Source organism: Python bivittatus, unplaced genomic scaffold (assembly GCF_059951505.1).
Source record: "Python bivittatus isolate LINGU-HERP-01145 unplaced genomic scaffold, Pbiv_v1 ctg000220_np1212, whole genome shotgun sequence".
NCBI lineage: Eukaryota > Metazoa > Chordata > Lepidosauria > Squamata > Pythonidae > Python > Python bivittatus.
Genome location: NW_028277048.1, coordinates 31,384,236 through 31,408,616, shown reverse-complemented (window position 1 = coordinate 31,408,616; position 24,381 = coordinate 31,384,236). Strand labels below are relative to the sequence as shown.

The 24,381-nt window shown below is 39.3% G+C and overlaps 1 protein-coding gene across 3 annotated transcripts in view; it reads left to right on the top strand.

The window, feature by feature from the left end:
- Positions 1-6,366: 6,366 nt before the first annotated feature.
- The window catches only part of TEX2 (testis expressed 2), a 100,173-nt gene continuing 82,158 nt past the window's right edge, over positions 6,367-24,381 (top strand). The window contains exon 1 of one of the 3 annotated variants that reach the window (XM_088138263.1): positions 6,367-6,514. The gene's annotated coding sequence lies outside the window, so the exon portion shown is untranslated. Of the gene's footprint in view, positions 6,520-6,598; positions 6,800-24,381 lie in introns of those variants that run through there. The other 2 variants (XM_088138262.1, XM_007434621.4) reach the window with 2 other exon arrangements.

The following is a 24,381-nucleotide window of genomic DNA, read 5'->3' as shown; positions in this document are numbered from 1 at the left end:
CAGAAGGGGGAGGGGGCAGTTGATCATCCAGGAAGCCACTTTGCAGGACTTGGAGAATAGCAGGTTGGGTGTGGGTGGTCCGCCTCTGCTTGACATCTTTTTCTTCCCCTCGGCATGGATTGCACAATCTTTTTCTGCACCGAAGACAGATGGCATTGCGTGTCTGGTTGGCGTACCTGGGAGGAGAGCATCCCCCAAAAAGTAATGGATGGGATCAGGGCAAAACCTAAATCCTATTTAGTGTCACTTTCATTAAAAGTAAATATAGTTAATATGATTTCTCTTCAGGCACCTGTGTAATAGTTTTCCCTTCTACTGCCTTAAAAATGACTGTTTGGTAACTCTTAAGGGCCACGCCAAAGGCTTTCAGGGCCTGAGTTGTGTGACTCAGCAACAACTTCCCACAAAAGTATGAAGGAAATACACAATTTCTCAACTTGACTGGGAAATCATCTAATCACTAGTTTCTGTTGAACTTGTAAACACCAACTTACCTTTCTCGCTTATAAAGAAATAATTTACAAATGATGAACTGGCAATTAACATAAAATGATTCTGCCCAGGATGGGCCATAATGAAACAAGAGTTAAACATGTCTAAGCCAATTGATTTTAATGACCTCAAGTATGTTTAAGCTTTTGAATTGTGGCCATAAAGTGCAGGAACATAAAATAACAGTCCTGTAATCTTTTGTGTGGTTTAGATATGGTTTAAAAAATCAGAGATTCTACTGGAATTTTCACACATTCTGTTGTTGTTGTTATATTATTATTGTTGTTGATTGTTGTTTTATCTTGGATGGCTTTTTCTTGTGAAACACCCAGAGCCACGTTGTTTGAGCTGGGCAGCCATAATTTTTTTTTAATATAGATAGATAGATTTTGGACAAAATTAGACATGCCTACATAATTAACTTGTTTATGTTCATTTGGATAGACATGAAGGGGAGGGAAGATTTTACAATTGCAACTGCTTATGAGTTTTGCTTTCTTCTCCTTGTATGCGTATAGGCTTTGACTGAATCTGCAAGGTTTACAATTCAGAAGACAAAGCCTTTCTTTATATCCAGTGAATTAATTAAGTTTAAATTACGACAATTAGGTGGATTTGGAACCTATAAAATGTCTTGTCTTGTTTCTACTGGGTTATCCCATGCAGAATGCAAAAACTATAACTATACAGGTAAAAAAACAATAAAATGAGTATAACAACAGTGTGTGTATACAAAATCTAATATACTTACATTCTAAACCAAACATACCTGAAATCTAAAAAGCATGCAAGAAGTACAAGGTTTAAATGTCCATTCTGTTAAGAAGTTTACTTATGCCTAATTCCAAATGACTCTGGGTGGCTTTTCAAATTTAAAGGAATAGCATTATACAAAAACCGACAATTATCTGAGGGAATGTAACATCTTTCCACATCACCCCCAGTTTAAAAGGGCCTGACCAAACCCCCTAACCCTAGGCCTGGGGAAGAAACCATTTTCTGAAGGACACTTCAAGGCAGGCAAAATGGTGGGCCATATGTATCTGCAGGGAGGGTGCTGTGAGAAAGGCAGCTGCTGTGACTAAGAAGGCCCCCCTCCTGGGTCCCACTAGATGACATTGTTTGGAGAAAGCTGGCAAGCTTCAGAATAGATGAAATGTATTGGTACTGTGAGTGATATTGAGACAGATCACTAGTGGGCTGAACTACAACTTCCAACCACCCCAGCCAACGTGGGCATGCAAAAGGTGGTAGGAATTATTGTTCAGCATAATCTGGAGGACCACAAGTTCTTCATTCCTGCTGAGGGCTTCACAAGATTTTAATCATCAAACTAGAAGGTCTAAGTATATGTACAGATGAGATTTCCCTCCCTTCCCCCCACAACTCTCCCTTCAGAAACTGGGATATCCCTCTGCTCTGGCAAGTAAAAGTTCTTCTTGTGGAGGAAAATAGAAAACCTTTGTATTGAAGATATATGTTTTAATTCATATATTAAAGTTATATCCTGTGTGAACTTTATCTCATGTTTTTAATCTTTGTGGTATTCATTAAGTAGTTTTACTTAGACATGTTGCCTTTACTTCCTTTGATATTATACATGACCCCAGATTCCTATAAAATTTATGTTCCTTGAAGAACTGTAACATTCTCAAGGATGCTGATTAATGACATCATTATCACCTCTCCTTCTACTGTCAAATACAGGGTCAGACTATTACTGTAGGATAACATTTAAGGCTTTGGTGCGTTCCCATATTAAAGCAACTACCCTGTGCTTCAAAAAATGAAGCTGTTCTGTTTCCTCCTGAGTATGATACTTCTGCTTCCTTACCAGTTGTAAAACAATTTTTTCTTTGCGGTTATGTCCACGGAGTATATGAACATGCCTAGTTTGCCTTTGATCAGTATCTAAAAGAACTGTGTAACCTTGGAGCTCCTTGCTCTTGACCATTCCAGGTGAAAGTCACCACCAACGATGCATTGTAATCTTTTAGCTTTGGGAATAATACAATTATATAAATTATTCCCCAGAACTTGACCCTCTTTGGTTGTTGGTGTTTCTTTCAGTGATTTTTTATTTTTGAAGAAAGCCTACGCAGGAAACAAGGTATTCTTGGAAGTAAAGATGGTGCTGGAAACTCACCCTTTGCTTACCCTTTGAAGTGAATTTTCTTCCCATTTAATTGTTTTTAATTAAAGAACTATTTAAGGATAATATAACATCAGACAAGGCAGGCAGCTGGCATGTATCAAACAAGGTGCTAGTGGGCACACTGGTGCTCATTAATGCTATGTTGGGGAATAAAATACTGTGTAGACAATGGAATAGTATTTTAACTTCTATAGCGTCAATGGACCTCAAATTATGACTTATACAACAAAAAATAATATTTATCATTTAATGGAGTCCATTACGATTATATAGAAAAGGATTGTCAAAAACAGTATTTTGTTGGCAATGTAATAAGGATAATGCTTCTTTAAAACATATGTTTCTACAACATCCTATACTTACCAAGTTTTGGGAGAAAGCAGCGGACTATATAAATATGATTGCACGATAAAAGCTAAAATTTTCAGAGGATAATATTCTTTTGAAGTATATACCTAGTACATGGAACTTGACAACCGGACAATATAAATGGATTCTCTGTGCCCTTACTGTGGCCAAAAGACTGATACTGCAGCATTGGAAAGATAAATCTATGGCCCCCTTTATTCAATGGATTGAAGCCCTGATTGTGCTTGCCATTTATCAGCAGATTGCCTATAGACGTAGACTTTGTATGGACAACTGTAATGAAATATGGGACTCATTTATACAAAATACAGTACGTTAAAAATAACTTGATAGTCATATAAGTGTATTAGAAATATATACATACTAGAATAATATTTGCATTAGATAAGTATATATAGAATTGTAATTGTTTACTCTTATAATGACATATTAACATGTTTTTTTTCTTTGTTATTTATTTCATTTTTTTGTTAAAGCATTGTCTATATTTTTCTTCTCAATAATAAGAAAAATTTTTTAAATGTTGGGGAATAAGATACTATGATGCTGTGGTTAAATGTTCTAAAATGATGAATTAAAGTTCCAGCCTCTGTGTAGCTGCAGATTCCACTTCTTCCCCACAGCTATTCAAGGTTTTTTTTCTTTCCCTGCCAAGACCATAAAGGTAGAGTAGATGACCTCTAATACTATGACTATCCCAGACAGACATTTAATTGCAAACAAATGAGATCCCTAAAATGCTTATGCAATTATGTATTTATAGTACCTTTTTTTTTTTTTACAGAAAGAGTCAATCCTTCTTTCTTTACTTCTTTGGAGAGGCTGTGATTTCCTAATTGTCACAAGATCCAGCCAATCAGAATTCTGGATAGCTTGTCACTTTTTGTTGGAAACAAGACATTCTCCCCTGTTTTCTTCTCCAAACGTGGAATATTTTTAAATCAAAGAGAAAGAGAAAGGGAGGGAGGATTGTACCTACTTTCAATGGCACCTGATAGACTAGCCTCAGCACTGCTGCAGCATATGGAATAATGCAATTTGCTTAATCCATGTGGGTAAAAGCCTATTAGAGCAGCTACAATTGACTATATATATATAGGTAAACAGGCATACATACAATATAATGGTTATATATAGTCATTCTGTAGCTGCTCTGACTAAATGATATGCAACTTCAGACAGCAATTTATGTCCAGCAGGGCCCCCCATTTTTAAGTGAGCCAGGACTCAAGGCTCAGCCACTGATTCACTCCTAAATGCACTGACCCAAGCAAATTGTTCTTTAGTAGTGTCTGGCTGACTCTCTCTGGGCTTGGAAACTAAGCAGGACCATTAATATTTTTAAGTAAAAAAAAAAAAAAGAAAGAAATTAAACAGGGTCAGACCTGGTTAGTACTTAGATGGGAGATGATCAAGAAATCCCAAGCCTGTTTGGTTAAATTGGTAAGGCGAAAACATCTCAGAAGAAGGCAATAAGCTGTATCACATAATACACTCAGCTTTAACCATGATTTATTTTTAAAAAATAGTACAGTTCAGCTAAGGCCATACATTAAATACTAATAGCTGAGTTCACAGAACAGAAGAAGCCACAGAGAAACAGTATTATGGCTTAACTTACAATATGAATCCAGACAATGTATTCCCTTTTTGTCCACCATCAGCTCTCTCCTATCAGCCTGGGGCTGGTGCAGGAGAAAGTGTAAAGTGACAGGACATTTAGGCAGCTGAACTTAGATCTCCCATATCTAGATTGCACATACCCAGGAGACCACTAGATGGCCGCAGTGGCATTGAGGGAAAAAAGCTGCTTTGTTGCCATCTAGTGGACAACTCAGATAACTCCAGATAAAATGAAGGCAAGATAAGGTATCTTTGCAGTCTCATAGTAAGGCTTACCCTGTTCCGCTGCAATAGGAAGAGGTGATTCTTATTTTTCATTTTTTAAAAAAGAGACTTTTAAAAAGAAGTAAATCCTCAAAATTAATTTACTGTATGTATTTATTATACAGAGTAATTGTACACTCTCATATTTACCTCATCTTTTTCTTTTTCCTTCACTCTTTATATTCAGAGTATGGAACCTGCTCCTTTCCATGTGTTGCTAATTCAACTCCCAACATCCTTTATCACTGGCCATGTTGGAAGGGCTACTGGGAGTTATAGTTTAGCATCAGCAGGAGAATGACATCCCTGTATAGATTATAAATTGGCAGCTGGATCTACATTTTTGGTGTCTATGTAGAGAAAGAAGAAAGCATTTAAATGATGCTAGTAACAACAATAAAGACAATAACCTGCGATATTTAAACATTTGCTAAGTTTAGTCAAATGATCATCATCTGATCAATTAAAAAGTTTATCCCAATTAATTTGGCAGCAGATATTTAAAAAGCACCCTACATTAATTATTTGTAAATAAAATTGATACTATACTAGTAACTACAACCTTAGAGGAAGCATTTGACATATCACTTGAAGCCAGAATTCTTAACTGATTTGTTGAATAAGACTCTCAATTCACATTTAAACCTGAGCCACAGTGACAGTGTTCATACAACACATTAGCCATTATAAAATGAACCACAGCTTACCGGGTTTGGTCACATACTAGAGTGGATAGATCTGCATAAAACCAAACCACAGTTTAACCGATCACTTTTCAGCCAAGTACGTACATGGTGGAAAGTCAGTTGAAATGACACATCACATTAAGCTCCAAGCCAACAATCTACATTAGGATTTAAGGAGATGTGTGAATTCGACCATTCTATGGAAAGAAACTGGTTAGGAAACTTGGTTGGGCCATCAGTTTATGGCCCTGCCCTCTAATCCCATATTTTCTGGCTTGAGCACCAAAAAGTCTTGTGATACTATAAACACCAACTCATTCGCCTCTTTCTGACTGGGTTTCTTAGCGGTGTTGCTGCACTCTGCACATGCCTACAAAAGCCTTTTGAGTTTGTGTCTGTTCGCCCATCCCGCTAAGCACCCTTGACTACTACAGGCAGAAGGCAACATATGTGTGTATACACACACAACACACCCTAAAAGTGAATCGTTTGCTAGGCCTGTTGAACGACCCTGCCCTTCCAGTTTGCAAAGCACATTAGGGAACGCGCGAGCGGGATCTGCGTGAACTCCGCCTGGATTCCTGACCTTCTCCACAGACTCCGGGGCGAAGAGCTCTCGGCCAGGCCTCGCTGGAGAAAGGCGGCGAGCTGCTCCGGCTCACTTTCCCTCGTCCCCGCTCCCTTGCGCCTTTCACCGGGGAGGCGGCCTCTCCTGCAGACCCGGCCCACTGGCGGGCGGGGCTGCCTCGGTGCTTCTGTCGGTCCCTGTCGCGCGTCTCCCTCGCGCTGCCGCCTGGCTCGCGCTGGCAGTGACGAGACAGGGCGAGCCTGGGGACCGGGCTGGGAGGAAGAAGCCCCCGGCGCTCGCTCGCCCGCCACGCCGCCCGGGCAGCCTGGTGCCATGCGATGCCATGAGTTACCGCAGGTGAGGTAAGCCAGACGCCGCCAGCGGTGGCCGCCCGCGTTTGACAGGCAACTGCAGCCGCCCTGGTGCAGTCGCGGCAGCAGGAGCCCGGGCTGAGGCTCCTCGAACCGCCTGCCCGCCTCCCTCCCTCCCGCTTCTCTCGGGCTGCTGGGAGGAGGAGACCTTCGGCCTCGGAGGCAGCGGAGTCTGCCTGGGCCTAGGGCTGCTGGGGCAACGCCGCCGCGAAGCAGGGAGCCCGCCAGCCTCCGGGGAGCGCACATGGCAGGCGGCGCAGGCAGAGCCTAGGTGAGCCCGACCGGTTGGCATCCGCGGGGGTTGGGGGTTTCCTGGGGATGCGTTTGGGGGAGAAGCGGCTCCGGTGAGTTGCCGAATCGGTCGTTACAGCCGGGACTCGGTTCCGGGAGCAGCCTCTCTCACGGTGCCTGGACCTTTTGTCTGGGCGGCGAGGGAGCGCGTGCCTCTGAGCCTGGGAAGAGTGCAGTTCCCCCGCGGTTCGCGGTTCGCGCCTCGGCTGCTGAGGATGGGGACGCTGCCCCCTCGCCTCGGGAATGGCGTGACTTTAAGCCGGTCGGAGCGTTCCGCCTTAGAGATGATCTCTTCCAGGCGATGCTTGGGGCTTGGCAAGACTTTGAGCCGACTTTCGGCGAGTGAGCGAAGCCGTGCTGGGAGGCAGCTAGCTGTTTACGTTTCTGAGAAACTTATATACTAACCGGCGACCCTGTTTTAGCCTTGGAACTTTTTTCTCCCCGCTGCCTCCCCCCCCTTGAGTTTTTGAAGTCTTAAGAAAGAAGGTTGCGTCCTATGTATTTCTCCTCTCTCCCTCCCGCCCCAGCTCCCGCCCCTCCGCCTCCCGGTATGGAGCAACCTAGCTGCCGTCGTGCATCGTGCGTTAGGGAAGTAACCAATGTAAGAAAGGTTGAGTTACGAAAGCTTTCGCAGAAGGAAATCTCTGAAGAGAGAGGGATCTGGGTTTAAGCCGTGATGGTTGTTGAGTAAAGAGATGACCTTGTAAATGGAGATCTCTAAACGGAGCAGCAGAGGAGCCTTGGCTGATGAGGTTGGGGTTTGGCTTTCTCTAGGAAAGCTTTGTGGAAGAAGAGCTGTGCTAGTCTAGGGTGGCAAAAATCAGGAGTCTGGTAGCATCTTTTCTGACTAACAAATTTAGGAAAGCAGTTTTCTTAACCTGGTGCTCCCCAGAGGTGTCAGGCTAGAGCCCCCACATCCTTGGTAAGGGAATGTCATCTGCATACACAAAGGATAGCAGCGGTTTAAACTTAGGGTGAAACTAATGTCTCAGTATGAGAAATTAAGTAGATGTTGGTGGAAGAGAAAGGCTTTTCCAAAGCTTGGAGCGCATATTGGTACTTCTCCCAATGGCCACATGTCTCTCCCCCCCCACCCCCCACCCACAAGAAGGGGACCTGCAAACTGGCTCAATCTTTAGGGATAAGAAAAGTGGTTTTCATAGGGAGACTCTCAGGGGAGGAATTTATTTTTATATTGGCCTCTGCTGTAGTTGAAATTTACAGGCAAATCGTCTGGGGACTTTCAGCTACAAGAGCACAGTTTGTGCTGTATTAAATTGGTCTGGGTTGTCACTGAGTGGTGGTTCTGTTTTTTTACCAAAGTGGTGTTCAGGGGGTGAACACTACTACAGAAAGGAGATAGTGGAGAATTGTGAAGATCCTAAGGCATGGGGAATTCTGGGAGTTGAAGTCCACACATCTTCAAGCGGCCAAGGTTGAGAAACACTGTCCTAAGGCAATTCTCTAATCTGACTGCTTTTGAAATTTGAGTCAGTCCTAATCTATTCAGGTTATACAAGCAGTAGAAAGTTTCCTGATTAGCTCTGGCTTAAATGTCAGGCCCAGATAGGAGACAGCTAGGAAATCCCACAGCTGTTAAAAAAGGAAGATGGCAGTAGCAAATACTTTCCACAGGGTTGCCAAGAAAATTGTATGGGTGTGTCCATGTAGGCACCGAGAGTTGAGCTAGACCTGAAGGATAGTGTAACTTCTAAATGGGATTAGGATTTGACCTTCTGAAATGTTAAGGCTACAGAAGAAGATGGAATGCTACAAGTTTGAAGTGCTGGGTGGAGGAGGATAATTGATAACAGGAGCTAAAAGGCAAGATATTTTTTTCTTGGATGTTTGCTTAAAATTTTATTTTTGTTTTCTGGAGTTAAGCCAGATGTTAACTTCCATGAGAAAAAATAGAAGATCAAGCAAGTTTATTTATCCAAGTTATTCTTTGAATATACATTTCAGATATTGTGATACTTTCTGATTATAGCAAGCTGGCAGTTTGTAATGATTGATTTATATGCAAATCCAAGTTGAAGTTCTTTTACAAGCAATCAGCAAGCATTATATCTTCCAAACTTGTTAATAATAAACCAAAACTAACATTTTCATAATTGTTTCCACAACATCAGTAAGACAATAAGCTCTTGAACAATTCCCCAAATCCCATTATTATATCTACCTTTCAGCTACCTTCTATAAGAGATGTTGTAGAAATCAGATTTAGATTTGCACAGTTAACTATAACATTTGCTTGAATGTTAACATTCATGGAGCCTTGTGACCTGAGCCTCCTGAAGCATTTATTTATTTATTTTTGTGCCTTAGTGTCAGTGTTGACTCCTAGTAATTGCCTGGACAAGTCCCTGCGGTTTTCTTGGCAAGATTTTCAGAAGTGGCTTCCCATTGCCTGCTTCCTAGGGCTCAGAGAGAGTGACTGGCCCAAGGCCACCCAGCTGGCTTTGTTCCTCAGGCAGAACTAGAACTCACAGTCTCCTGGTTTCTAGCCTGGTGCCCTAACCACTACACCAAACTGGCTCTCACCTGAAGCATTTAAGGAATGTTTAAAACAATTATTTCAGTGAATTTAAATGTGCATTACTCTGTATAGGATTGGAGTTTTGGCAATTACACATTGCTAATCCAGCATGTGGTATGGTTTGTTTTTGGTGGAACAGGAACATCCCTCCATTGTGGCTGAAGTCTCTCTCTCTCTCTCTCTTTTTTTTATACATAGACTTATCCCCGCCCATCTTCCCGCAACTTATCTCTTTTGGGATAGGTTCATTGCTATGGCTGTGTTCACATACTATAATATGCTAAGTCATGATTTGCTTCATTATGAATTATTGAATAAACCAGAGTTTGCTGAGTTTATCCAACTATAAACTATGATCCATTGTTTGTACACCAGTGTCTGAGTTTGAAAAACAAACTGAATCACAACTAGGCAAATTGTACGTGTGCTTTGTGAATGTGTTTGAGACTAAACTGTGGTTTAGTATATCATAAGTGGCTGGATTTGCCCAAACCAAAGGTTGAGTTCTCCTAATACTGTACTGTATATTAACCCCCAAACAAATCAGATTGTACTGTGGTTTAGGACTACAGTATATGCTGGATTCAGATTTGTTTATACTTACAGTAGGCCTATTGAAGTAACTGGAAGTTAATTATAATTAAGACCCATTTATTTCAGTTGTTCACCTCTATTCTTGAATTCAGCTATTACTCTAAAGCCACAGTCCCCAAACTGCACTGTGGTGTCCTGGGGCCCTCAGCAAACTCACAGGAGTGATGTGGGATGTTTTAAATTTTCAGGGGAAACACTGTGATTCCCAACATCTGTCAGACACTGCACAAACTGCTAGCTCAAGGTAATTCACGGTTTCGGCCTGGGGCACTGTGAAGAAATTACTGAGACACTAAGGGCACCGTGAACTGAGAATGTTTGTGAATCTCTGCTCTAAGGCATGGTTCATTGGAACATGATATACTGAATAGACCACAACAGGCTGAGTTTGCATATTCATGGTGGTCCATAAACTATGATTTATAAACCTCAGTAGCGGGGTTTATGCAACAACCAAAACTAAACAGCTATTCTATGACTTAGGATGATTTATGAATTCTGTCTCATTATCTGTGTTGAACCTGCTTTGGCTTCTATGTGTTATTCTAGTAATCTAACACTGCAAGGTCTTTCCAAGAACTTTAAAGGTGGCCAGTTTGGTTTATTGTGCCGAGTCACATTGTGCTCTGTTGTGTTTTGTAAAAACTGGTTGTCTTTTAGCTAAACATGTTGTGTTGTAGTAAAGATGTTGGACTACAACTAGGAGAACTCAGGTTGAAGTTCATTCTCTGCCATGAAAACTCAGAGAGTGCAACTTACTTTATAGAACTGTTGCAGTGGAGATAAAGTGAAGGAAGATGCCCTTGAAAGTTATCTTGAGGATTTGGAAAAAAAAGTCGGTATGTAAATCTAACACTCAAATACATACAAATAATGCCATAGTTTTATGTGTATATCCTGGTTTATTAAATTGCAAGTTGTTGAAGAAAAATCGCATCCTTTTAGAGTCCTTAGAAGGACTCCCCTACTATTTGATCTTTGCAACAATGTCCAATATGTGAAGGTAAATACAAAGCTGTACTGGCTCAACATATTAGCCCGTGGTTAACTGAACCTAGCTAATCAGTCTGGTTGGATTTACACAACACACTGAGCTGCAAACTAGCCAGTTGCATTTCAGCTTAGCATTTTGTGTAGCTCAAGCCCGTAGCTGTTGTGGCTGAGAGAAAATACTGTGTTGTTGGCAGGGGTGTTGAGGGGGAGCACTTACGGGAGAATGCCATGCCATGTGACTTTTGTGGGCGGGTTGCTTTCCTACGAGAATAGAATTTTCTTTGCTAAACTGTTTCCCAAGGTGCATGAGGGGGAGAAATAGAGCAAGTCTTCTCTGTGTCCCTTTGTAGGCTCATTTTTCATACAAACATCCATCCATCAAGAATACTCTCTGCAAAGCCATCCAGGCTGCCCCTATCCAAATTTTTTCCTCAGCCCAGCCCTGCAATAAGCAAGGCCTTATGACATAGCAAGAACAGCCAGCAGTTCTGGATTATGTCATGCTTCCTGGGCATCAGCTGCTTGTTTTGGAGCAAAAATACAAAGGCGTGATCTTTGTTCAAGATACCGTTCAATCCTAAGCATTTCTGAAAGGGCACCTTTCCAAAATACAGTAAGATTACCTGGTAAATATCACAACCTGAGTAGAATAAAAAAGCAGAAGTAAAGCTGCCAACAGGTGCATATTTGTGTAACCTGCACCTTAATATGAATGGAAGTGACTTGCTTTCAATTTGCAGGTGTAGCTCATCTTGTGCCATGGCTGTGTCAGAGGTAAACAATATATTATGAAAATAAGATGTGCATCAGGATCTTTGTTCCCTGTGGGACCAGTTAAATGGAGAACATAGATTGTCTTACCATCAACTGACTTTAGATGTACGACTGGAGTAGTGGCTGGAAAAGAAGCCTTATGATTCCATTAATTGGATTACAGTATGCTGGTTAGCTTGCTTGCATCAAAAGTATTGCTTGCTGTGCCTGAAAATGTAAATATATACTCCTGCTCCCTCCTAGATTGATTGATAGCAAAATCCCCCCCCCTTTTCAAGAGAAGAAAATGTAATGGATTTGTTTCCGAGTAAATTTGCATTACTGAAACAAGCTCTTGGGGTTTTAATGATCATTTTTGACTGCAGTAAGGAGAAGAGCCTTGTAATCCAAGGAACCTCACTTCCTTTTCTCCCCCACACAACAATTAGCTTGCAATAGGCTGAGTTTTCATTGTTGGGGAAAGATCTTGACATTAAATCTTGATTTTGACTTGACAAAACCAGAATATTAACTCTTATCCTCAGTTCACTCCAATAATGACTTCATTAAAAAACAGTGAAAGGTGTGCTAAATGTTGAAACATCCATTTGACCTTGCCAAAAGTGCTCTGACCTTGAAATGGTCCTGTTTTGTGTTTGGAACATTTGCAGTAAAGTCAAAATAGCCTTTTAAAAATTCAAAATTCAAAATTCAAAAGGTTAAAATATTTTGCATATCCCATAACAATAACAAAAAGTAGCTTTAGCAATGCTTCTTGCAATTTGGAGGCATTGATCTGTTTCATTTCTGAATATTGTATTTGTTTCTTACTGACTCCAGAATAATTCTTTGTAAAGTGTTTTGTAACTCTTATCCTTCTGTATGCCTTACTATTAGCTCCCGGTTGAATTGTGGGAGGATATGTAAATTGCACCTGCACCTGTCATTTACATAGTAATAATTAGTACACATATGCCTTAGGACTGAACAGGTGGTAAATTCAGGGCCTTGCTGAATGCCTTTGCTGTGCGTTTAAATGAACCATTGCATAGAAAGAACCTTTTGGTGCTTTCTACCTAGTTATGGTGGAGAGGTTTGTACAGGTTGGAAGCAGTCTCTGCTTCAGTACTAACTTTGTGATTGCGTAGCTTTCAAATATACACACGTGATTCTGAAAAGATGATGAAGAACTAAGCCACCTGCTGAACTGAGTGGCTCATGTTAATTGTACTAACTACATGTATTGTTGTGTCTCCTGCTCTTTAAATTTATTGATATATGCTGAGGATTAAACTTACTGTAACTTTTTAATGGAGCTGCCACATGCAATTTGAGAATAAGCAAGATCACTTGATATCATCTTCCGAGTAAATGATCGGTTTCGTGTTCTGGGCAAGAAATGGATATATGTTCCTGTTTGTTGCTTGGTGTGCCTCTTTTCCTCAAGAAAACTTTAAAATCTGATTTTGGATGAAGTGACTCTTCAAAAGCAGATAAATAAAGTACTGGTGTTTCTGTTTGATATACAGCAGACATAATTATATGAATAGTCTTATTAGCTTCCTTCCTCCACATGTCCAATCATTAGTATAACATTTGAATACCAACAATTTCACTTTAGTCTTCACTCATGAAAATAAAAGCAGATCAAAGAGAAAAATATAAATAAGTGCTGCATATGTCTGGATTTATTTTTAGAAAGTGGACCAAATGATGTTGAGCTTTATGGCTTTTTCAGATACACTTTCTTTTATGGTTGTTAGGAGTGGGAAATGTCTGTCTCTCCAAATGTTACAGAGCTGCAATTCCTAACATCCCTCACTATTAGTTGTGCTGGCTGGAATACTTGGAAGTTGTAGTTCAGCAGCATTTGAAAGGCCATAGGTTTTCCCCTCCTGAACAGATGTCATTACATTTTTATACAAATAAACTAAAAGCATGGAGATTGCTCATTTGTGTCCATAGAAGTCAAATGTTTGCATCAGCAATGCAACATATTACATATAAGATCTAATGTGAGGTTTCTGTACCTTGCACATCACACTAAGCTATAATGTGATTACTTGGTTTTGGCTTAACATATTGTAAGAACCAAATCAATTGTCTGTATTCAGTAAATCATGATTCATGAAGATACACCTGGGTTATCACAGTATAAGAACTCCACCTTAGGACTATATCTGGAAATATAATGCTATAACTGGAATGTAAATTATCCAATGTGTAGTCACTCTTAGGTTCAGCTCTAAAAAGTACTGAATAAAATTTCAACCCCCCAAAAAAAGAAAAAAGACAGAAGCTGGCTTTTCCCAACCATAGTGAGTAGTGTAGAGAAAGGAGTAGAATTGAGGGTGTTTCCTTATTTAAATGAAATAAACATAAATTTGTATGTACTCACTAAGCCAAATGACTTGTGGGAGATTATGAGGCCACTCCGGAGCTCATGGAGCATTTAAGACAGCCATATAAGAAATACATGAATGATTGACACTCCACTGATCTTTGTATACAGGGGAGCCCTTCTTAAGTGTGTCTTTCTGGGGTCTGTATTGACTCCCTGCAGATGTGATGGGACTATATGTTCTGTGTAACTTACACCAAATGGTCACAGTGGGAGAGGCAGTGTAATTAACCATACTTTCAGATCTTTAAATGATTCGTTCCTAAAATCTCCTCTCTGTGAAATAATACTGCTCCACAGATGCAGTCTCAACCTTGCTTATAAAACTTTATGGATCTCCATGAGATTACAAACCCATCTAATCCTGGATTTGGTTTCTCTGCATAGGAACATATTACTCCCTTTACTTTTTAAGGGTGAATCATCTTCCTTGCTTGTGAAATATTGTAACTGTAATTTTGAATCAGGGGCTAAGTTGATCCAGCACAAAATACTGAACTGCAAAATGTGGACTTGCAGAAGCTTTCAAGGATAAAATCTCAATTTTGTAAGCCATGTTCTAAGTATTAACATGATGTGGTCATTTTAGTGGTCCTTTAGGAAGCAGACAGGTGACTCCTTGTTTCTTGTCCCAAATATAAAAATGTAGAAGCCTTATTCTGAACATTTTAGGATCAAACAAATGGTACTTCAGGTATGCCTAAAGGAGTTGGAAACTATCCATGTGACTTGTCACTGATTCCTCTGTTAAATTGACCTCTGTGTGATACCCCAAGCTTTTATGAAGCTCTTTTTCAGTGTAAAAAGAAATAGGAGGGATTCAGAGAAAGACTGCTATTTGTGAAAATAGTGTTAAGCTCCCCCTTCATGCTATTTTTTATAATAACTTTATTGGATTTTGAAACAAGAAAGATAAAACTAGCAGAAACTAATATTTAAGAGGAAGGAAGGCAGGCAGGCAGGCAGGCAGGTAGGCAGGCAAAAGTACAGAAAAAAGGAAGAAAAAAGAAATATAAATAAATTACTTCCGATTTTCTTTTACAGCAGTTATATGTATAAATTTAAACTCTTACTCTGTGGTTACAATACAACTTTCATTTTTTTCTGTCATCTACTGTTTTTTCTAATCATCAAACCCATATATCATAATTTCATTTTTTTCTATTTCATGCAAAACGTCCAAAGGGGGTTTCCAAGCTCCCCCTTCATGCTTAAAGTGCTTATATAACTGCTGATCAGGGATAGGCAACCTGTTGCCATCCATACATTTGGGGCTACATCTTCTATAATACTTTGATATTAGCCATGCTAGTTAATGCTAATGAGAGTTATAAATCCAAAAAGATTTGCTATAGTTAATTGGTTACCTAGTGAAATTGTATCCAAGTTGAAACAAAGCTGTAGCAATGATTCCATGTATTGTTGAGAATTCTGAGTGAAGGACAAACTTCTGAGAAGCAATGCACTTTTCAGAAAACATTTCTATATTTTTAGTGTGGTGCCAGTTTAAATAGATGGTTCTAAATAAGTAATCTTGAAGCCTCAGAGTACAACCATCTTGTATGTGTCCTATTACTTCATACAGTTCCCCTTTCTTGAATAAGTTGTAAACAAAAGATTATGTGAAATATAAACCCAAACATCTAGGTCTCAATCTTTTAACTGTGAACTTTAAAAAAACAAGGACCACGTCCACATGAGTCGTTAAGGCTCTCCTGCCGGTTCAATTTTTTAAAATTATTATGCTCTGATTTTATTCAGGCTGGGTAGTTTCAATACAGTTGCTTAATTCTCTCCTCCTTTCCATGTTTTTTTTTAAACTTCTATAGTATTATTTACTCCTGCAGGAGCCTGAAAGCATTGCTCCACAGCAGGAAGTAAGCGCATTTTAATGATGAAGCAAAGAAGTCAGGAATGTTGCCCTGCTTTGCTAGGATTACTGAAGTTAGACCAAAGTGCTAGAAGCCTGAGTCATAGACTGAAGTGTGCTACAGTACTTTAGACTGGAAGTAGTGGAGGCAGTCTTTAAAAACTTTCCTGATAAGTAAAGCAAAAAATATTGTGTTGTTGGCGTGGCCCCTCTTTATGGTCCTAATTTTTCCCTTCATTAAGGGAAGGGGATTCCACATTTGCAATCTAAAGGAGTACCGCCGTTCTGCTACCTGGGCAAAATAGACCTGATCAGATAATAAAATCTGCATCAAAGGCCTTAGAGGTTTTAAGATTTCACATAGATGTCTTCTGAGAGGTTGGGAATTCACTGCAGGTTTGCACTCACATGAGGAATATTCCCCGCCCATCCTAATCTGTACAAAGTACATCTTAAGTAAGTTTTTGGAGATCATTTTCTGTTTATTGGCCTTAAATAAAGAGAGGAAGGTGTGATGAGAGACTCTTTAAGAAATGTGACTTCTTGTTAATATTGAATCAATAAAACATTTTTTATTGATGAAACAAATTTCATTTAACAACCAAGAATAAAACTTTTTCATTATTTCTTTCTAATTCACTCTTTACAAGATAAATGTGTAGTACAAACTGGATCAGTGAAACAATTTATATTTCATAATTAATAAATATGTGTGAAACTACAGTAAGATAGGAATCATTTGGTAACTGACTTTCCATAAGATAAATAAAAACCTGAGAATGCAACCATGCTACATTTTCTCTGCATAAAATAAGTATGCCATATCAGTTTGTTCAGTTATAATTGTTAGCATTGCATTTTGAAAGTTAGGGCCTCTCTTCTCCTATACTTTTATTGTTGTTGGTCTTGAAGCAGCGGTATAGATTTGATCAGTTGATTTAGAGACCAGTTTTAGTCCTTTATTAAATGTTGTTCTATAATCATATTTATCTTTTCAAAAGTATAACTTTAGAATATGAAACGTACCTCCTTAGCATGTACGCAGCATTTCTGAGCTTTCCATATTCAGTTCATCTTGTTTTTGACTGTTTGCTAACTAGTAAAAGATCTGGGGATGTGGCATAAGGTGAAGAATTATATAGCTTCAGTTATTTATACAATATATACAGTATGATTACTGTATTGGTGCTTCATCTCAGTAGATGGGAATACCTTGGCAACATTGTTAGGCTCAGAAGCTAAGCGGCATTGGGCCTGGTTAATGTTTGAAGGTGAGATATCAGGAAATCACAGTGGTATAAGCTAGGCTGGCTAGTTGAAAAAACATTCCAGAACATGGAAACAGTACAGAAAACTGTATGGGCATGCCCATGAAGTCTCCAGGAATCAAATATGGTTTAAAGGAGACTTTACTTACTTTACTACTTGCTTCACAGTGCTACTTTATATGCTAAATGCTAATTAGTTGGTTAAGAATGTATGGATTATTTCTAATATGAGGGAGGGGGGACTTGGTAAATCAGTTTTATATCTTTCACTTTCACCAAAGTTTCATCTTCCTAGAAGTTTGAAAAAGATTTTGTGAGTGCTCTCTGTTCTGTCTTTTTCCCCATGGCTTGAAAATATCTAGAAATGTACACATCTGAAGTCAGTGGCATTGATTCATGCTGTGACACACATTGTCAGCTGAAAGTGTATCGTACTCTTTTACCTGAAGATAAATTTAGTAAATGATTGTGCAAGGAAATTGGCTTCTGAAATGTATATACTGAACATTATGGAGGCAATGGACTTGATTCACTGTTAGTTCTTGATTCTAAAACAATGACTAACTGGAAACTACCAGAAACTGAACTAACAGATTAAGGCAGGATTTCTCAAACTTTGTGTTGGGATCCCCCAGGGGCTCATAAGCAATGGAGGGTGAGCATTCACAATTTTTTACAAAAAGTTATCAGCCTTGCATGGGAAGAGTGGGAAGGCTGTTAAAATTTCACTGAGTGAGCCCCAGATAGCAGTTGGAATACTGCAAGCTTGAGAACCCCTATGTTATATAGATTAGTTTGATTATTAAAATTAAGTGGTGTATTTTATTTCTCAACCCTAACCCCAATTTAAACTCTAGTTTTATTCATGATGGGTTACACAGATTCATTTATCACTGCAGGGATCATGGACCACAGAGAATTCCTGGAGGAAACAGCTGAAATATTTTTTTAATGCTTTTTTTGTAGGCTGCCTGACTCCAGAAGATTCTGGACAGCTTACACTAAAAACCAGAAAACAGTAAAAAGAAACTCCTATGTCTCTGGCCAAAATACACTCTCTATAACATAAAACACAACCAACAGGGGCTCCCCAAGCACCCTACCCCAAGGCCCGGGGAAACAGCCTGGTTTTTAAAGGCTTCTGGGACATCATCAGAGTAGGAGCCAAATGAATCTCTGACTTTGACTTCCTTGTGGAGCTCGTGTGATTTTGCGTCCACAGAACATTTTTAGCTGATTGCTGCTACATCACTTGGAGAAATGGAGGCTGCAATTGGAGGTGTCAGCTATACTCAGTGGTACTTTTTATACTATTTCTAAAGTGGTATTTTCTTATGTTAGCCTTAGTTGCTGTAAAAAAAAAAATTCCTGTAAGTAAAAGGCATTTTGAGGTCTTGTTTAGACAGAAGCATTATTCTTTTTGATGCCAGTTTTTTTTGGTAAAATTCCCTTCAAAGAATGTTGACATAATTATTCCTATGTCCATGCTCCAGTGGAGGACTAAAAAGAATTGAGGAGACCTTGGAAGGAGTTGTTTTACACAGTTAGGGCATTAGCTACTGACTTACCAAATCACACATTGCACTAAAGAACAAAGGACTTTGGTTTATGGTTTAGGAAGAAGTACAAATACAATCATTATGTCTTGTTCAACAAACTGTTTAAAAATTCTTAATATATGTGAAGGCAACCTTACATGGATCAAATAAATCATGACCAGCCTCCTTCCCCAGTAAGTCATGATGGCTTATGGGCAACTGAAGCTGAAAGCTCCTGGCCAGCTTGAAATTATTTTGAAGTGAACTAGTTCCTGACTTTATATTAGGCTATGCTGCCTGAGAGGCTAAGCAGCTGTTGTTGCTATGGTGCAATCTCAGTTCTCTGTGTCTGTGCATATGTGCATTTGCCCATGAAATGAGGGCCTGGACTACAAAATCTGCTGTAGTGGGCATATGCTTCAAATTGCCTTGAAAATAGAGATGCTAAAGGGTGTTCCGCCTCATTTTTCACTCCCTTTAATGCAACTACTTATGGTGGAAACCTGTTGAGGTTTTCTGTTCTTTCTTATTTGAAGGCAGTACACATTTAAGTAGGAATTATTTTGACATTAGTTTCTTTTTAATCAGTATAGCAATTACTAATGAATCTGTGTTTCAGTTAGCTTAAGCATGCCCTGCTGGAAAATCCTGGTGCTGCCTTTTGTCTCTGCATTAGAGAGTTATTTATTAGTTGCTTTAGTTACAAAGCTCTGTAGAAAGAATGCATCATGTGCTTGGTTTCTGGGTAATTCTGGCTATGAATATATAAGGCAAGCTTTTCATTTAAGCGTGCCCTATGCTGAGCTTTCCACCTTTTCATATCTTGCTAGTCAAAAAGAGGAAATTGTTCATTGTGTGTTACATACAAAACCTGTCCAGCATCTTAAGAACTGGTTGCAGTAGCTTTTTAGGACTGAGCACTACAGAGCTTAAGTTATTCAGTTTCCACCCTTGTTTTAGTTTCTTCTGCCCTTTATAAAAATTGCCACCTTATACACAGAAGTGCATGGGGAAAAGCTCCCTTGTGCATCAAGGAAAAAACTCAGAGCTGTACAATATCACAGAACTATTGGCCTGACCTATGTGACAAACTGGATGCACAAATATAGAGTATTAAGTAGTTCAGAACACAAATTTACTATAGAATGTATATTGTTCTTCAGAATGTATGTATTGCAATATTGTTTATTTTGGTAGATTGAGACATATAGTGATATTGCACTATTGATTAGGATGTTTCCCTGCAATGGAGATACAGTGTTAACGACCCATCCTTGAGTCAAAACCATGCTGGCATAAAAGCTTGGTGCCCGTATTGCCAATCCCAGTCCTGGTTCTGTTGTGTTTTGTGTGAACCACCGCTGAATGTTGTTGACCATAGTTGTGAATGTGCCAGGGTGATTGGTTTTCTCCTGTTGTTTGCTGCCATTCCTTTTCAGTATATTCCCAACCAATAGACAAATCATCTGTCCATCAAGGCTCTGCATCAGGGGTGGGAAGAGTCTGATTCCAGGATTTGGCCTCTAGGCTGATATGCCTGCCCCTTCTCATTTCAGCATCTCCCAAATTAAATGTATGAGAAATAAACATTTAGGAAAATCCCAGGCAGAAATTGGGAACCCCAGGGAAGAGGGAACCAGACCACATCATGATTGTTCCAGTAGCTAGATTCTGTGGAGCTGGAGAAGTCCAACTGATTAGCTACTGGGCAACAATTTTCTTATTTTGTAGATAAGAAATGGTGGTTGAAAGTGACTGAAATAGACATACAGGGAAACTGGCAAATAAGGAACAGAGCCAAAATCAACATTCTATTTTTATTATTGTTGGTTGCACAATTAACCAGATGTTTAGACTGGATATGGCATTTTTATCCGCCTATCGAGTCCTTCCCAAGGGCCTGGGATAGGCAGATGTTGTTTGATGGTGTTAAAGGTATCGTAGCAGGATGTAAGCTGTTCCAAGTAAAGCTGCCTTTTGCAATTGACTGATGGTGATTTTGTCAATGCCGATGGTGTTCAAGTGGTGCTCCAGATGTTTTGGGATTGCACCCAAGGCACCTATTATTATTGATAATGTCTTTGCTTTCTTTTGTCACAGTCGTTCTATTTCTATTTGCAGATCTTTGTATTTTGTGATTTTCTCCAGTTCTTTCTCTTCACTTCTGCTGTCTCCAGGTGCAGTGTCAACTATCCAGACTTTTTTGCCTTTCTTATCAACAGTTGTTAAGCCTGGGGTGTTATGTGGCAGGTGCTTGTCTGTTTGAATTCTGAAGTCCCAGAGCACTTTATCTTCTTCATTTTCTATTATTTTGTCTGTTTTAGGGTCCTATCAGTTCTTGCTTGCAGGCAAATGGTATTTTTTGCAGATACTCCATTGAACCATTGTTGCTACTTTGTCATGCCATTGTTTGTAGTCAGTCTGTGTGATCTTCTTACAGCAGCTAACTAGGTGGTTCACTGTTTCTTCAGCTTCTTTGCAGAGGCGGCATTTGCTGTCTGTTGCTGTCTTCTCAATTCTGGCTTTATATGCGTTTGTTTTTAAGGCTTGGTCTTGTGCAGCCAGAATTAGCCTCTCTGTCTCTTTCTTCAACTTTCCTCCTCTTAGCCATTGCCAGGTCTTCTTGTTATCTGCTTCGCCTGGTAGTTTTGTGTGTGTGTACTGGCCATGTAATACTTTGCCTTGCCATGTCTCTTTTCTATTCTTCATTTGGACTTTCTTGTAGGCCAGTTTGGTCTCTTCAGTATCCAGTAAGCCTTCATGGTGTACTGGCTTCAGTGCCTCTTCTTCACTGACCTCCAGATATTCTTCTAATGCCCTTTTTTCTTCTTCAGCTGTCTGGTGCACTTGTAACATTCCCCCCACCTGTGCTCCTTGGTAAGTAGAGTCTGTCAACATCGCTGCGTGGATGTTATTGTTATTATTGTTGGCAGCACAGTCAGCCAGATGTTTAGACTGGATTTGGCATTTTTATCCACCTATCGAGTCCTTCCTAAGGACCTGGGGTAGGCAGATGTTGTTGTTATTCCTAGAAGAGAAACAGGAAAATTCAAAAGGGATTATGTAACTGGTCACCTCTTTTTCAATTCTCTGAAATAATGCCCTTGCAGAAGGGATTTAGAATCTCTATCTGTAAAAGCACAACATTCAGCATATGACTTTACCTTTTATCTCTCCAATTTGAAGTAGATTATTAAATATACTTAGCTGAACTCATTTAAAACTACTAAAATAAGAAAACATAATCAAGTAAATATTAGACAAATCTATTCTATCAACATGTTTAAAATACTTTGAAGTGGGAAATCCTGTCTAGTATTTTGGAATGAAGCACCAATATGTAAATAAAAATCCAAAATATGTATTGCCTTTGGGTTTTATATTTGTTTTTTGTGTGTTCAACTCAGCGACAGTGTTCTTTACTTATTTAATTCCCAAACATTTTCTGAGAGAAGCTCAGAATAAAGTACAGGTAGTCCCCAGTTTAAGAACGAGTTCCATTCCCAATTTGTACCTAAGCCAGAGCAGTATTATTGTATAATACTGTATAAGTAGTATTGTGTAATGAACTCGAACCATTGTGTATTTAACTTGAATTTTGTTACAGTAGGATCTGTTCTTAACTATGGCTTGTCTGTAACCTGGGTGTTCTTAACCCCGGGACTCCTTTGCCACTTAACTCATAAGTGTTCATGGTTAAGACATTCAGTCTTGTTCTGTAAGAACCAGTGGAGTGTTGGGTTGAGTAATTCTCCAGAGGGAAACTTAGCTGGCCTCTCACCTGTGCAGCCTGTGGCTTTTTGGTTTATGGATAGGAAATTGGCTTTGGATGTCCATGTTAACACAGACATGGCCAACTGGAAATAGTCTCTTTTCCTAAAACTGCCAGTTGTTCAGTGAAAATGTAGCTCTCCTGATTACGGCATTCCAACAAAACATTTCTATGGGAATCCTGCCTCTAGTTGTATTTTGTTAGCATGATATTGGTGAAATATGTCTTGTAATCAGAAATGTGAAAGTAGATATGGATTAATTCTTGACAGTTATAGAAATTTTCCTTCTGAATAGGAGGTTTATTTTTTAAATAGGGCAGCCTTTCTCACTGGCTTAATTCAGAAATCACATTGCTATACCTCATGGGATGTTTAGGCAACTGTATAGGTTAAGGTTCAAGTCTACAGCCATGGAAACTCAGTGAATGGCTTGGGGCCAATCATTCTTTCTTAGAAGCAAAGAAGCAAAAACATGATAATGAGCAGAAGCATAAGAGTAACAAATAAACATGTTTATTTTTTAATTACTTTTGACTGCTAAGATTAAAACATGGATATACTTAGAACAGTTATTGTGTGCATTTCACTGTGCACATTCAGAGGAAGCATTCAAGCTGATAGCCCTATCTGACTGTGTCTTTAATATTTTATGTCCTAATTTGTGTGCTTTCAGATGTCTTATGTAGTAAAGAGACTATTTGCCATTTCAACCCTCCCTTGATTAATCCTAAATTTCCAGCTCCTTTACTGTTTTTTCAGATGCACCTTAGAAATCTTTTTTTTTTTTAAAAAAACCCAAGGAGATAGGAAGGAAAAGTAAAGCTGAAATAATGAGTGAGAAGACCTTGAGAAGACAGAGACTGCTCTCTGCCAGGGAAGCATCTGTGAGATCCTTAATCCCTAGCTCATTTAAAAGTAATGGCCTGAAGATTACAGATGTTAATTACAGAATACAGTTTCATAAAGGTGAATTCTAACATCTAACTAGTTGATTAATTATGCAAAACAAGCTCTTCTAAAATTAAGTGACTGTTACCTGTCTGGTAGAGATTAAGGCAAGTTTGGCAACTAGTTGAAATGACTTTCCAAGTAGCTTATATGGCCTTTATCAGTAGGTAAGTTAGCTTTGGGATAACAACCCCTCTTTCTCCAAGGCATTCTTCTTAGTACGAAGCAAAATTTAGCCTATCATGGAGCCCTATATTTAAGCCAAGTCTTTTATGATGAATTAGAGTGGTTCAGCACTGAATAGTTTTGAGAGTCTCAATTCTCACATTGCACTAAGCCATGGTTTGTTTAACCATTGTTTATAAAATAACCTGCAGCTGGGCAGACTGAGTCACGAATGAGCTAACTACATCAGTGCTATGTTAGTACAACTTGTGAATCCATTTGGAGCTTCCTCGCTATGAAAAGAATGTTGAGCAATTGTTATATGAGGAATTGGAAGCACTTTGTTTTCTCTGTGCCCTTTCCAGCACATCTTGTGGTTTCCTTATGAATTTGAAGAGGATAGACATATTCCTATCTCTTTCTGTCTCCTCTCTTGGACTGAGATTTCCCAGTTGGAAATCATGGCCTTTAAACATATTGGTATTTTCCATCATGCTTTTGGTCAACCCCCCCAAAATACTGAAAAGAATTAAGATCTGTATGGACTGATTTATAGTAGTTGAAATGGAATTACTAGGGCTAGAAGACCCTGTGAGAACTGACCTCTATAATAATCTGATCAGCAGTGTGGTCTGTAAATTCAGGACTCTGGTTAATCCGTGGAGGCAAACAAGTGAATTGCAGGTTAGTTGCTAACATTGTGTAGCCATTAGATGTGCA